Source organism: Labrus bergylta, chromosome 3, assembly GCF_963930695.1.
Source record: "Labrus bergylta chromosome 3, fLabBer1.1, whole genome shotgun sequence".
Classification (NCBI taxonomy): domain Eukaryota; kingdom Metazoa; phylum Chordata; class Actinopteri; order Labriformes; family Labridae; genus Labrus; species Labrus bergylta.
In genome coordinates, this window is record NC_089197.1 from 2,581,179 (window position 1) to 2,595,381 (window position 14,203).

Sequence of the window (14,203 nt, forward strand, 5' to 3'; positions counted from 1 at the left end):
CGTTACCCTTAGACAAAGTCTGACCACACACATGTTAGTTCATGCAGGAGAGAAATGCTAATCCTGTGCAATGGTAAAACTGATCTAAAGGATTCCAACTTCACATCACTAATGTGTATAAAAGGCAAAAAATGAGATAAAAGACATAAATCTGTCTCTACTTTTTTGACATTGAAGTTTTGCTGACATATGAACCAGTAAGTTGGGATCAGCTATGACGTTTGAATTTAAAGTGTTTATATGAAACAGTTACAGTGTAAGGATTCTTCTTCTCTGCTGATATCTTCTTCTTTCTGTCACTCTGTTTCCTTGGAGGCCTCTGTGTTGGTTAGCAGAAGTTCTTCAGACAGCTCACGTGTCACCTTTTAATAAATAAACTGATGTAGAGTGAGAAAGACTTTCATCTACTTGTGTTATTTTGTGTCGAGTGCCTCAGCAAAGGAACTCGGCAGATCCTGATGCAGAGCCACCACAGTCAGATCAGGTCCAGGTTTATTTAACTGAAAACCTTTAACCCTTAATAAGAATCCTGCAGTCAGAATACAAAATAAAGAAAATCTCAATGACACCTGAACATGCACAGGATTAATTAAGAGTGCAGAGGCCACTGGGCACCTAACTGCTGCAGCCTTTGATCCCAAACTGAATGACAACACTTGTAGATGTCATCTGGCATTCTGCATTTACTCAACATATTGTTAGAAGAAACAATAGAAATGCATTATAGCCTTCAGTGTGTATAATTAAATGGTATGTGGAAAAAACACTTCAATTGTGTGTATATTTGTTCTGTTATCATTTCTCTCTTTGGCTTCCTTTTTGCTGCTTCACTGACTCCCCCAGTGCATCTCTGGCAATCCGATGATCCAACTCCACTCTGACTCTCCCGGAGTTTGCTGGACATACTCAGGGGAAGAAGGAGCTGTTTAAGGGTCGGTGGGCAGGCCAGATACCAGGTCCCCCGGTTCACTAACTTCACGGCTGAACATCATGAAGTTGGGTGTGAAACTGGTAGCGCTGTGCCTGGTTGCTCTGTAAGCCATGACAGCGTAGGGGATCCTAAGGTCCCCGTGTCAGCGCTCGGCTGTTGTGGCCAGAATCTTCTGCAGGGTGGAGTTAAATGTTTCTACCGGTCCATCAGACTGTGGTCGAAAAGGTGTGTTGTGCATTTTCTCAATAACAGTGAGCCCATTTTCTAGAACACCTCGGACTCGAAGTTCCGACCCAGATCACTGTGCACTCTTTGTGGTGCACCATAACCACACACCCAGTCAGTGCTCTTTCTGCTGCCTTGTGTTTCTCCCCACTCAGGTTGCCTTCAGGTAAAGAGGGGCGGAGCCACTTCATTTGATGTTGTGCACCTGGGCACACAGGGCCTCAGTATTTAAAGTGGCTTCTTATTGTCTGTCTCTCATCAACACTACACACATTCACCATTACAATCACCACTGATTTACAGTTTGCACATTCTTTGATTAGGAGGATTTGCCTGGGTTGTGAGAAAATGGGGGTTTGTCTGACTTCTGAACTTGGATTTGGCTTGATACTTGGTAGTTGTAAATCTAATTAGTTGTGTATCAGATTGTTTGTGTAGTTTGTTTGGAACTTGATCTGTGTAGAGTGGTAAGTAACCTCTCTGACTTGTTACTGGTACAATTTGTTTGAAGATTTAACGATTTGACTTTCTTCAGAGCATTAGTTGTACTTGTTAGTTTGACCGTCATTTTGATTAATTGATATTTAAAATTACAATGGTGTAACAAGGTTTGTTTGACGAGTTTTATTTTTGAGCACCCTGATCAGCAAGCCGCCGGGCAAGCAGGACTTGCCACTTTGTTATTTTGCCATTTTTATTTTTGGTGGTAACTCTGGGGAGGGGGTGCGCCAAATTCGGTGTGTTTCAGGTGACTCGGTCAGTGGTCTTCAGGGATGGTGTCCGAGTTTGGGAGACGCCTCGAGCTCGACAAGTCATTGAAGAAGTGAGGCTTAGGTGAGTTAGTTATTAGTGTAGGTGTTGGGGTGTCTCCATAAAGCTTGTAAAGTAAAGCAGCATATTTTCTTTGTTTGTTGGACTGATTACCTTGTTACATTACATTTTCTGAGACGTTTGGTTAAGTTGGTTTTTAAACTTGGTATTTAATCAGTGGCAGACTTGACTTGGGATTTTGACAATGGTTTCTGTGTATGAGTAACAATCCTATGAAAGCTATTTTTTTTTAGGGGCAGGCATTACACCTCGTTTTGTTGATGCAGGTTTAACATTTGAAACAAAAAATAAAAAACTAGAGCTTGAAAAGTACAAAATGCAACTCATTAAAGAGGGTACATTTGCTTAAATAAACTGTACAGAAGCTATACACTGTATTAAAGCAAAGATATAATACAAAAAATAACAAAGGTGAACACTGTACAATGAAATGAAAATATAAATATGTTTTCTGAGAAGTCTCCTGACAAACACACGACGTGCGTATAGACTCAGAGACGCATGTTCTCTGAAGTGATATTCAAACCAAAGCTGCTGTTTTATTTCATGTGTAGTGAATTATTTAAAACGTATCTCCTGGTACCAGCTGGTGTATTTGTAGTTTATTGTAAGGCCAGAAGCCAGAACAAGGTGTTCTATGTTATTGCTCTGCCTCCACATGAATGATAAAGTTCACGTGTTATTTGAAGTCATGTGGTGTTTGTTCCATCAGAGCTCGTCTGTGTTTCTCCTCAGTGCGTCCCCCACAGCACCGCGATCAGTTTAGACATCCTGAAGACGATCGAGGAGAACTTGGAGATGGAGGAATGGGTGAAACCTGCCGACGGCTCGCGCCCACTCGAAACAAAACATACACGAGGGACACTATAGAAGCTTAGTCTAATACTAAAGCTGCCGTTTTGTTTTGACTCCCAGGAGTGACCTGGCTGACGCGCCGTACTGTCGTAGGTCAATACAATACCGTTTGCTGTTTGTCGATCAATAAGATTTCTGCAGTCGTGTCTTTGGTTTGCAGCATAATACAATCCATTTATTGCAGCACCATGAAGTGAATACAGCGTCCATCAGTTTCCATTCTTCTGAACTAAACAAACAAACAAACAATACAGCTGCAGTTTCTCCATGCCGCCTGCCGCCTCAGCGGTCAAAAACCATAAGCCCTTCCGGGGTCAAACACCTCCCGTACCTTGACAAGTGATGTACATATATACCTGTGACTTAAACAATAGGACAGCGACACCCAGTGGCACAATCGTGAAAATGATTTACAGCTTGACCCAAAAACATGAATATGGCTCTTACACTCCGGTCCCTAATTGTTAGTGACAAGTGGAGCTAATATTTCACAAAATACAAACAAAGAGCCACAAACAAAAACAATGCCATTAATGCATTATCATTAAACATCTTCAGCTGCATTCAATAGACAAAGTTTGGTGACTGGTCTTTCCAACACATTAGACTTTGTTTTAAGGCGAACAGACCGAACAACACTATGTTTGTCAGGAAATGTTTTTCGATCACTCGGCCGAGCAGCCAAGAGCCACGAGGGGCAGTTGAATCCATGACAATGACAATGTCTCCAGGCACAAGACTCCTCCTTTCTCTGTTCCACTTTTGCCGTTCTTGAAGCAGAGGGAGGCACTCCTGAACCCACCGCTTCCAGAACAGATCCCAGATGTATTGAACCTGTCTCCACCTTCTTTTTGCATACTGGTCCTGTTTCACAAACACAACCCGCAAATTATTCTTCCTGGGATGGTAAACACCATGATGGGGGATATACCAGACTTTTCCTTCTTCACAGTCCAACTGATGTTGAGGGATTTTCTCTGCATATCTTTTACCAATGACGTCATTGAAGAAGTTTGCGTACTCCTGATGAAACTGTTCATCTTTCTCAAGCCTTTTTGTGAGCCCAAGAATCCTTTGCTTGGCCACCAATAGATTATTGGGAAGCATGGGCTGCTCTTTCCTAAAAGGCATTTTCAGGCCGTAATGCCCGTCCACCTGCTTTGCTGAATGATTGACAATTTCTTCCGCTTCCGTCGCTGTGTGATGTGGCCGCCGGTTGTAGCAGCTCCCGTTGTCCGTGTCGTTATATCGTATTTTTTGATTAGTTATTATTTGTTTTTATTGTGTGTTTTTTGAGTATTAGTTTAACCTATTGTGTGGAAATGGCTACTTTTGCTCTTGGAACTTTTTGCACTGTTTTTCTGTTACTTTGGACACTCTATGTAACGGAGAGCAGCGCACAGCTGAGTGAGGGCATTGTGTACACACGTGATCATCTGATGGCGCTCTCCAAGGTGCTACTGCCCGGAGCAAGGCCTGTATTTCCGGGGGAGCTGAGGAGGCGACGCCGGGGTTGTAGAGCTGGAGCTAAGAGATGAGCTAAGAAGAAAAAACATAAGCCTTCTGTACCAGCGGTGATTATGGGGAACGGGAGGTCTTTGGGCAATAAGACGGACAAACTCGACGCGCTTGTTCAGCACCAGTGGGAATACTGCCAGTGCAGTGTTATGTGCTTCACAGAGACATGGCAGCACTCGGACATCCCGGACCACAGCGTGGCGGTACCCGGCTTCAGGAGTTTTCGGGGGGACAGGGACGTTATTAAGAGCGGTAAGAAGAAAGGTGGAGGGATTGCACTGTATGTGAGTGAGAGATGGTGTAATCCTGGCCATGTTAGTGTGAAGGAACGTCTCTGCAGCCCGGACATTGAACTGTTAGCTGCTGGAATGCGCCCATATTACCTGCCCAAGGAACTCACGTACGCCATTGTTATAGCTGTTTACATCCCACCGTCAGCTGATGCAGAGTCTGTGAGTGATGCACTTCACTCTACTGTTTCACAGCTTCAAACTAAGCATGGGCAAAACAGACCACAACCTGGTCCTACTGACACCAGAGTATATCCCCCTGGTCCAAAGACAGCCTGTGACCACAAGGACTGATAGGAGGTGGACACAGCAATGAGGCACTGCAGGACTGCTTTTAGTCCACATACTGGGATGTACTCTGCGAGCCACATGGAGAGGACATTAACAGCATGACTGACTGCATCACAGAATACATTAAATTCTGTGAAAACACTGCTTTACCGGCCCGGACTGTACGCTGTTTTCCTAACAACAAACCCTGGATCACCAGTGACCTGAAACAAGTCTTCAGGTCTGGAAACAGGGAGGAGCTGAAAAGGATACAGCACGATCTGAGGGAAAAGCTGAGGGTGTGCAAGGACTCTTACAGGAGAAAGCTGGAGGCCAAACTCCATCAGAACAACGTGAGGGATGTGTGGACTGGAATGAGGGAAATCACTGGTTTCAAAGGGAGAGAAAGACAACATTCTGGCAGCATGGAGAGGGCGAATGAGCTAAACCTGTTCTTCAATAGGTTTAGTGCACAGCCTTCATCTGCCTCTCCCACCTCAAACAACATTCCTGTACTTCACACCTCCCTGCCCCCCCCCCCCCCCCCCCTTGTATTTTCTCCCTCCCCCCAACCCACCTCAAACAACACCCCTGTACTTCACACCTTACAGCCTCCCTTTGTATTTTCTCCTTCCCCCCCAACTCCCCATGGTGAACTCTTTGGACTCTGGCCCCGCACCACAGGAATGCACTTCCCCCTCTGAGGTGAATTGCTCCAACTCCCCCTGACTCTTACAACTGGGTAGGTGAAGAGACAGCTGGAGAAACTAAACATTAGCAAGGCTCCAGGCCCGGACGGCATCAGCCCAAGGGTCCTGAAGACCTGCGCCAGCCAGCTGTCTGAGATTCTGCAACACCTCTTCAACCTGAGTCTGAGCCAGGAGAGGATACCGGTGCTGTGGAAAATGTCCTGCTTGGTCCCGGTCCCAAAGAAGACGACACCATCTGACCTCAGGGACTATCGACCAGTGGCTCTCACATCTCGTGATGAAAGTGTTGGAGAGGCTCGTCTTGACCCACCTCAGGCCGCAGGTGAAACCATCCCTTGACCCTCAACAATTTGCCTCCCAGCCACACCCGGGAGTGGACGATGCCATCATCTACCTGCTGCAGCGTGCTCACTCACATCTGGAGGGAAACGGCTGCACTGTGAGAATCACCTTTTTTGATTTCTCCAGTGCATTAAACACCATCCAGCCACAACTGCTGGAAGAGAAGCTGCAGTTGATGGGTGTGGACTCACCTCCTGGATTACTGACTACCTGACAGACAGACCACAGTTTGTCCGACTTGGCAGTGTTCAGTCTGGAATGGTGGAGAGTAGTACAGGAGCTCCACAGGGACTGTGCTGTCTCCTTTCCTTTTCACCTTGTACACCTCTGACTTTCATTACAATTCCAGGTCATGCCACTTGCAGAAGTTTTCTGATGACTCTGCGGTGGTGGGGTGTATAAGTGATGGGCAAGAGGGGGAGTACAGAGAGCTGGTGGATTACTTTGTGGAGTGGACAGGAAGAAATCACCTGATTCTGAACTTGGATAAGACCAGGGAGATGGTGATCGACTTCAGAAGGAAGAGGACAGAGCTACCACCGCTGTGCATCCTGGGAGAGGATGTGTCTGTGGTGGAGGAGTACAAGTACCTGGGTGTCAACATAGACAACAAACTGAACTGGAAGGCCAATACTCAGGCTGTGTACAAGAACAGAGGATGAGCCGACTCTACTTTCTGAGGAAGCTGAGATCCTTCAACGTGTGCAGCAAGATGTTGGAGATCTTCTATCAGTCTGTTGTGGCCAGTGCACTGTTCTCTGCTGTGGTCTGCTGGGGGAGCAGCATTGGAGCTGGTGACACTAAGAGACTGGACAAACTTATTAAGAAGGTCTGCTCTGTGATAGGCTGCAAGCTGGACTCTTTTGTAGTGGTGACAGAGAGGAGGACTCTAAACAAACTGTTATCCATTATGGATAATCCTGATCACCCTCTGCACACCCTACTGGACAAACAGCGGAGCAGCTTCTCTAACAGACTGATCCAACTTCGCTGTCACAAGGACAGATACAAGAAATCTTTCTTACCGAAGGCCATAACTCTGTACAACAGTTCACCTCATGCGAGCAGAGAACTGTCATCATGATAATATCTGTCTCTCCATACTGTAATCTGTTCTGCACACTCATGCACTTTAACTTATGTCAATACTGTCCATTTCCAACTCTGTTTTTGCACATTTACATTTAATCTTTCATATTTAATTTACAACCATTTCCAACTCTGTTTTTGCACATTTACATTTAATCTTTCATATTTAATTTACAACCATTTCCGACTCTGTTTTTGCACATTTACATTCAATCTTCCATATTTAATCTTCCTATTTAAGACTAGTAATGCTTAGTTAAATCCTGGTTGTATATATTCACATTGTTATTTCTTATATTTCAAATATCTTTATTGAGTTTTCATCATATAAACACAAAATACAAAAATAATAATAATAATAAAACATAGAAAACACCAGGGTTGGCCAGTAATATTCCACAATGCCACAAATGGTATAGAAATGTGCAGAACAAGTAAGACTTGTCACTGTGGCAGTGACAGTAATACCTGATAAAGTGCAATAGCCCTTCCCACCCTCCCATCCCCAGCTGTCCTTAAAAAATGAAGGCTCACCACACAGAGTCAGATCTTGTTTTTTGTGTCAAGGGCCGGATCAAAGCTCATCTCATGATGATTTAGTTTGAGTGTTATGAAAGTAAGTTGAGAAAGGTTCCCATGTCTCAGAATTTCTTCCTCAAGCTTCTGAGAGAAAAACTTATATTTTTCTTTAATATTGTAGATAAAGTATGAAAAATGTCATGCTAGAATTTCTGCAATTTGGGACATAGCCAATACATATGTATCAGGGTAGCATCAATATAATTAAGATTAAGATTTAAGATTTACTTTTATTGATCCCTGCAAAGGGAAATATTAGTTTTTACACTCTGTAGGTCATGAACACACACATGCAGAAACAGGATCCTATGGACATGCACTAATGGAGAGATGTCAGAGTGACGGAGCTGAGTGAAGTGATCTGGTACCTCTCCAGCTGCCAGACCAACTTCCATATTTGGTCCGCACCGGGACTTGAGCCGGCGACCCTCCGGTTCCCAACCCAAGTCCCTACAGACTGAGCTACTGCCGCCCAGACTGAGCCACTGCCACCCAAATTGCATTTGTCACAGGTGGGAGTTATATCGGGGTACATGCTGGACAGCTTAACCTTGGACATGTGAGCCCTGTGGACCACCTTAAATTGAAGTAGACAGTGTCTAGCACAGATTGAGGATTTATGTATTGATAAAAGAATGGAGTCCCATTGGTCATCAGAGATGTGTCCCAAGTCCTGTTCCCAGGCCGTCTTAATCTTGTCCAGTGGTGAACATATCAGCATCAAAATGATATTGTGTAACTTGGACAGCGCACCTCTAGACAGTGGGTCAAAGGAAAGAAAGGTATCTATTGGGTTAGCTATGGGTACTGAAGGGAAACAAGGCACGTGCGAACGAACATACTGTCTGACCTGTAAATACCGAAAGAAGTGCGTTTTGGGTAAATTGTATTTCTCAGTCAATTGATTAAAGGAAACAAAACAACCGTCTTCAAACAAGTCCGCAAACGATCTGATGCCCCTTTCATGCCAAGTCCGAAAAGTTGAGTCAGAGCGCGAGGGGGTGAAGAGATGATTTGAGGCAATCGGACTCAGAAGGGAAAAGAATTCGTATCGAAAGGATCTCCTAAATTGGGTCCACACCCGAAGGGTATGACGTACCACTGGATTATCCAGTGATTTTGGTAAGGGGCAGTCAAGCGGCGCACCGAGGAGTACAGGGAGGGAGATGAATCGGCATGAATTTAGCTCCAGAGATGTCCAGTCTGGACCGTCGGACTGGAGATAAAAGCGAGTCCAAAAAGCAATACAACGAATATTGGTAGCCCACTAGTAGTGACGGAAATCAGGGAGCCCCATACCTCCATTCCCTTTTGGGTCTCTGAAGCAGAGCTTTGCTAATTCGAGGCCTCTTGCCCTGCCATATATATGAGGAGATAATGGAATCCAATGAAACAAAAACGATTTTGGAACAAGTACTGGGACACACTGAAACAAATATGTAAATTTTGGGAGAACATTCATTTTTATGGAGTTTATTCGCCCAGCGAGCGATAATGCGAGGGGGGACCACTTTGATAGTGATGTTCTGACCTGGTTTAACAAGGTTATAGAATTGTCTTTCAAAATGTTCTTAAATTGTCGGGTAGCAACCACTCCCAAATAGGTAAATTGTCTCTCTTCAATTTGGAATGGAATGCCACTGTAGTCTAAGTCAAACGCCTGTCTGTTAATTGGAAACAGTTCGCTCTTGTGCATATTGATCTTGTATCCAGATATAGATCCAAATTGCTCAAGCAGGGAGAGAGCTGCTGGAAGCGAGGTATTTGGGTCTGAAACATATAATAGGAGACCATCTGCATATAAAGACACCCTATGCTCTGTACCCCCTCTCCAAATACCAGAGACACCCTGGCTGTTCCGAAGAGCCATTGCGAGCGGTTCAATCGCTAGATCAAAGAGAATCGGGCTCAGTGGGCAACGCTGGCGGGTTCAACGACCCAGTGCGAAGGGCTGAGAGATTGTGCTGTTTGTTTGAACTTTAGCAATGGGAGAAACATACAATAATTTAATCGAGGCTGTAGGTAACGGACCTAATCCAAAATTTTCCAGAACTTTAAACAAATATTTCCACTCAGCGCGATCAAACGCCTTCTCTGCATCTAGTGTCACGACACATTCGGGGACATTACTAGAGCTTGAGTATAGAATGTTAAATAAATGTCGGACATTGAAGAAGGAGTGTCGGTTCTTTATAAAGCCAGTCTGACCCTGCGCTATTATTAAGGGGGTAACTTCCTCCAACCTGTGTGCTAGTGTCTTAGCGAGGACTTTCGCATCTGTGTTGAGCAGGGAGATTGGCCTGTACGAGGCACAGTATGTGGGATCCTTACCCTTTTTAGCTATAAGAGTTATACGAGCCTCATTCATCGACTGAGGAAGTGACTCGAAAAAGACAGTAGCAAGGCGTGGAGAGAGGAGTGTTGAAAATTTCTTGAAAAATTCAGCTGGGAAGCCATCAGGGCCAGGGGATTTCCCGGATTGCATGGACGATATAGCCAGGGCTATCTCCGCCTGAGACAGAGGAGCCTCCATTTTCTCCACCAACTCTGGCGGAATGGTTGGGGTGGACAAAGGGTCAAGAAAGGCCTTAATAGCTGCATCGTCACCATTAAATTGTGAGGTATACAGTTGGGAGTAAAAACCTTTAAAGGTATCATTTATCTTAGTGGGGTCTAGAGTGGTATCACCACTGTCTGTGTGAATACTTGTTATAAGTTGTTTAGCCCTTAGTCCCTTTAGTTGATTAGCCAGCAATTTCCCAGTTTTTTCACTATGTTCATAGTAGGTGCTTTTACTTTTTAACCGGAGATTTTCCGTTTGGTAAGTGGTGAGAAGGTTAAACTTAGTTTTCAGTTCCAATCGTTGGTTATATAGTTCTGGAGTTCGGTTAAGTGCATATTGTCGATCGGTTTCTTGGATTTTAGATATCAATTCCAGTTGGTCCTTCTGAGACTGTCTTTTCTTATTTGCAGTGAATGCTATTATTTGTCCTCTCAAGTAGGCCTTAAATGCGTCCCAGACCACAAGAGCAGAGACATCCATGGAAAAAGCCAAGAAAAAGCTAATCTGTTCTTCTATATATTTAACAAACTGGGGGTCTGAAAGTAGGGTTGGGTTGAGACGCCAGTCCCTCGTAGGCCGTGGAGCGTTGGGAAATAGCATTGACATCACAACAGGGGCATGATCAGATATGACGATACTGTGATATGTGCAGGAATGGACCTGAGGAATTAGTCTGTTGTCAACAAAAATATTGTCTATTCTGGAGTAAGTGTGATGGACATTTGAAAAAAAGGAATACTGTCTCGCTCTAAGGTTGAGGAATATAACTGAAATCCCAAACTCAGAGATTAAAGACTGGATACATGAGGCAGATCTACTCACTACCCCTGGTCTGCTGGAAGAGCGATCCAGGGTCGGGTCCAACCAGCAGTTGAAGTCCCCACCAAGTATTAGATAATGTGTGTCTAGGCCATTGAGAAGAGAGAAAAAACTATCAAAAAAGCTAACATCATCAGCATTCGGAGCGTAGACATTGGCAAGGATAACTTTTGTATTAAATATTTTCCCTGAGACAATTATAAATCTCCCATTTTTATCAGATGTGATATTGTCTGGTTCAAAATGTAAATGCTTGGCAACCAATATAGAACATTCTTATTTTTTATATCTTTTAGTACTTATTTACTTTGTAGTTAATATTATATTGTGTTTAGATTTGCTAACATTGTGTTTTTTGTTTTTTTACTTATATTGTGTGTTGGATAACCTGCTATACTACATTATATAACTGCACTCTGCATTACTGTGGTACAACACTGCCTCTCGTCTCTGCTGTTTACATTACTTGCTGCTATTTATCATACCAAGTCACGTTAATCATCACTTGTCACTTTATCTTGTCATTCTCTGCAAATACTGTCTCAATTTCCATGCATAGTTAACTTCATCATTCATTTTGTACTTGTATATACCCCCTGTTTTTATTTTTATTTATCTTATCTATTCTGTTTAATGTGTATTTTGAGTTTACTTGTCTGTGCTGCTGCAACGCCCGAATTTCCCCTCTGGGGATCAATAAAGTATTATCCTATCCTATCCTACCTCTGTGAGTGCTGGAAAATGTCACAGGTGGGGATGCTTACTTAACCCTTTGACTTCCACACTAAGAAATCCATTTGCAAAAAAATATTTGTTGGTAAAATTGTGTTCCTGCCTCTTCATTAAGCAACATTTCAGTTTATATTTTTCGGATTACTCAATCAGGAAGCAGATATGCAGATCAACCAGCTGGTTGACTGTTTAGGGTTACTTTGGATATGAATGGATTTCTTTCATTTCTGCAACAAAATGTTTAGTTTTTTCATATGTAAACATCACAGAGAGTAGAACTTGTTAAAATAACTTATAATTTATTCAACAAATGAAATGAGTAGCAATGGTTAGAAAAGGTGAACAAAATAAGAAATGAGTGACTTGAGCCAGGCCGTTTGCGTAGACTGGCAACTCAACCGAGCTGTTAACCATGTTTTGTGAGGAATCGTAGATATATATTTCGTTTTCAAATTTATTTCCTTCAACTAAAATATGATTGTTAGAGGGTCTATAAATGACGTGAATATATATATATTTTTATTTTTTACCCAGACATTTGCTCTTATTCTGTGAGACTTCTGAGGAGCTGTGCAGCACAGAGTCACTACCGGTATTTTCTACAGTTTTAAGACAATGATAATTATGTACAGCAGCGCCACCCATTGGACATAATCTGTGTTACATACACTATTCAATGAGGTGAATGAGGATAAACAGACAAAGATAGGTTTCCAGAGTTTTAAATACAGCAATATGGTGGCGGGAAAAAGGTCAACCGCGTGGTTACAATGCAAGTCAAAGGGAGGGGAGGTGTTCTGTAAAGGGAACTAAAGCGGGTTGTTTCCACCCGGACCATTGAGTGTGTAACACAAGTTGTGAGTAAACGTTCCTGCTGAGCAGACACGTGATTCTCCGTGTGTTTATTAATGATCGTTAGGGTGCTAACGTAACAGTAGATGATCAGAGTAAAGTTGTAAAGACGTCAGCGCTGAGTTGAGTTTCCCCTCTGTGACTCTTGGATGTGTGTAAGATGGCCGGGTTTAAGGATCTTAAAGAGTTATTCAGTCGACGGCTGCTCGCTGCGGTTATCAGAGATATAACAGAAGAAAGAACAACAAGTGGATACGAAGAGGAGCTCCACCGACAAAGAAAACTGCTGGATGTGATTTTAACTCCTGAAATCAAGCTACAGAGAACAGGTTGGTTTTCTTTCCACTGCTGGAAACGTGTTTCCTGCTCATGTTTCAGATAGCAGAGCCTTTAGCTAACTTCCACAGACGCACACAGCACAGTGTTAGCTGCAGCTAGCTCCTGCTAACAACATCATTGAGTTTACTGGACTAAAAGACTCTTTAAGTCTTCACCTATTGAATCCAGCAACGGATCTGGTTATTGGAGATACGTTTTAGAAACCTTAACAATATGCTATTCAATTGTATCTTTGGGCACACAAACTTCAGGCCACCCTCTGCATCAGACTGCGGTCAAGCCAGCCTCCACTTCAGAAACGATAGTTTATTCTATCTTCTTTACACGACGGCATCATGTCATTTCTGTCTCTACATGGTCGTTTACAATTCTCCTCTGCTCTCTGTGTCACACACGATGCACATACACATTCACATACACATTCACATACACACACACACACACATTTTATTAAAATAAAAATAAAATAAAAAGCCAATTTCAATATAATACACATTTGACTCGTTCAAAAAGGAATAGGAAGAAGCCTAGGCTTGTCAAGTCCTACCCCCATTCTTCACCATTAACAAATGCAAAATCCAATCAAATAAACTAAACAGACAATACAAAAAAAATACTCCAATCGAGTGATTAAGAAAAACAAAACAAACCAAAAAAAAGAACAAAATGAACAGGCGCCATTAACAGCTGTGAGATTTACATTCTCCTTCCTCATTTCTGAACTTTTCAAAGATATATCTTTTGTACATTTAAAAAAAAAAAGTGCATTATATTCATACTTTGTTTAATTGTTTCGTCAAGACCATTCCACAAAACCACCCCACAAATGGAAATACACATACTTTTTAAATTGGTCCGAGCATAATGCTGTTTCAAGTTTAGTTTCCCTCTAAAGTTATAACCCCCCTCTCTGTCTTTGAACACTTTTTGTATGTTTACAGGTAGCAGCTTATTTTTTGCTTTACACATTATTTGTGTAGTCTTAAATTCTACCAGATCCCCAAACTTTAAGGTGTGTAAAGTCCTGCAGTCCTGCAGCGCCTCAGTGGCCTCCTTAGACCACTTCTTCACATACCTGGTTGTGGGGGGTTGTTTTTTCACCATAGGTATGTAAATGGGCTGCAGTCTCACCAGGTTGTGGTCTGAGCGGCCCAGAGGGGGGGAGGGGTGATGATCTGTATGCATCCTTGGTGTTTGCATACAGTAAGTCCAAAGTTTTATTGTCCCTGGTATGGCAGTCAACATACTGAGTGAAAGT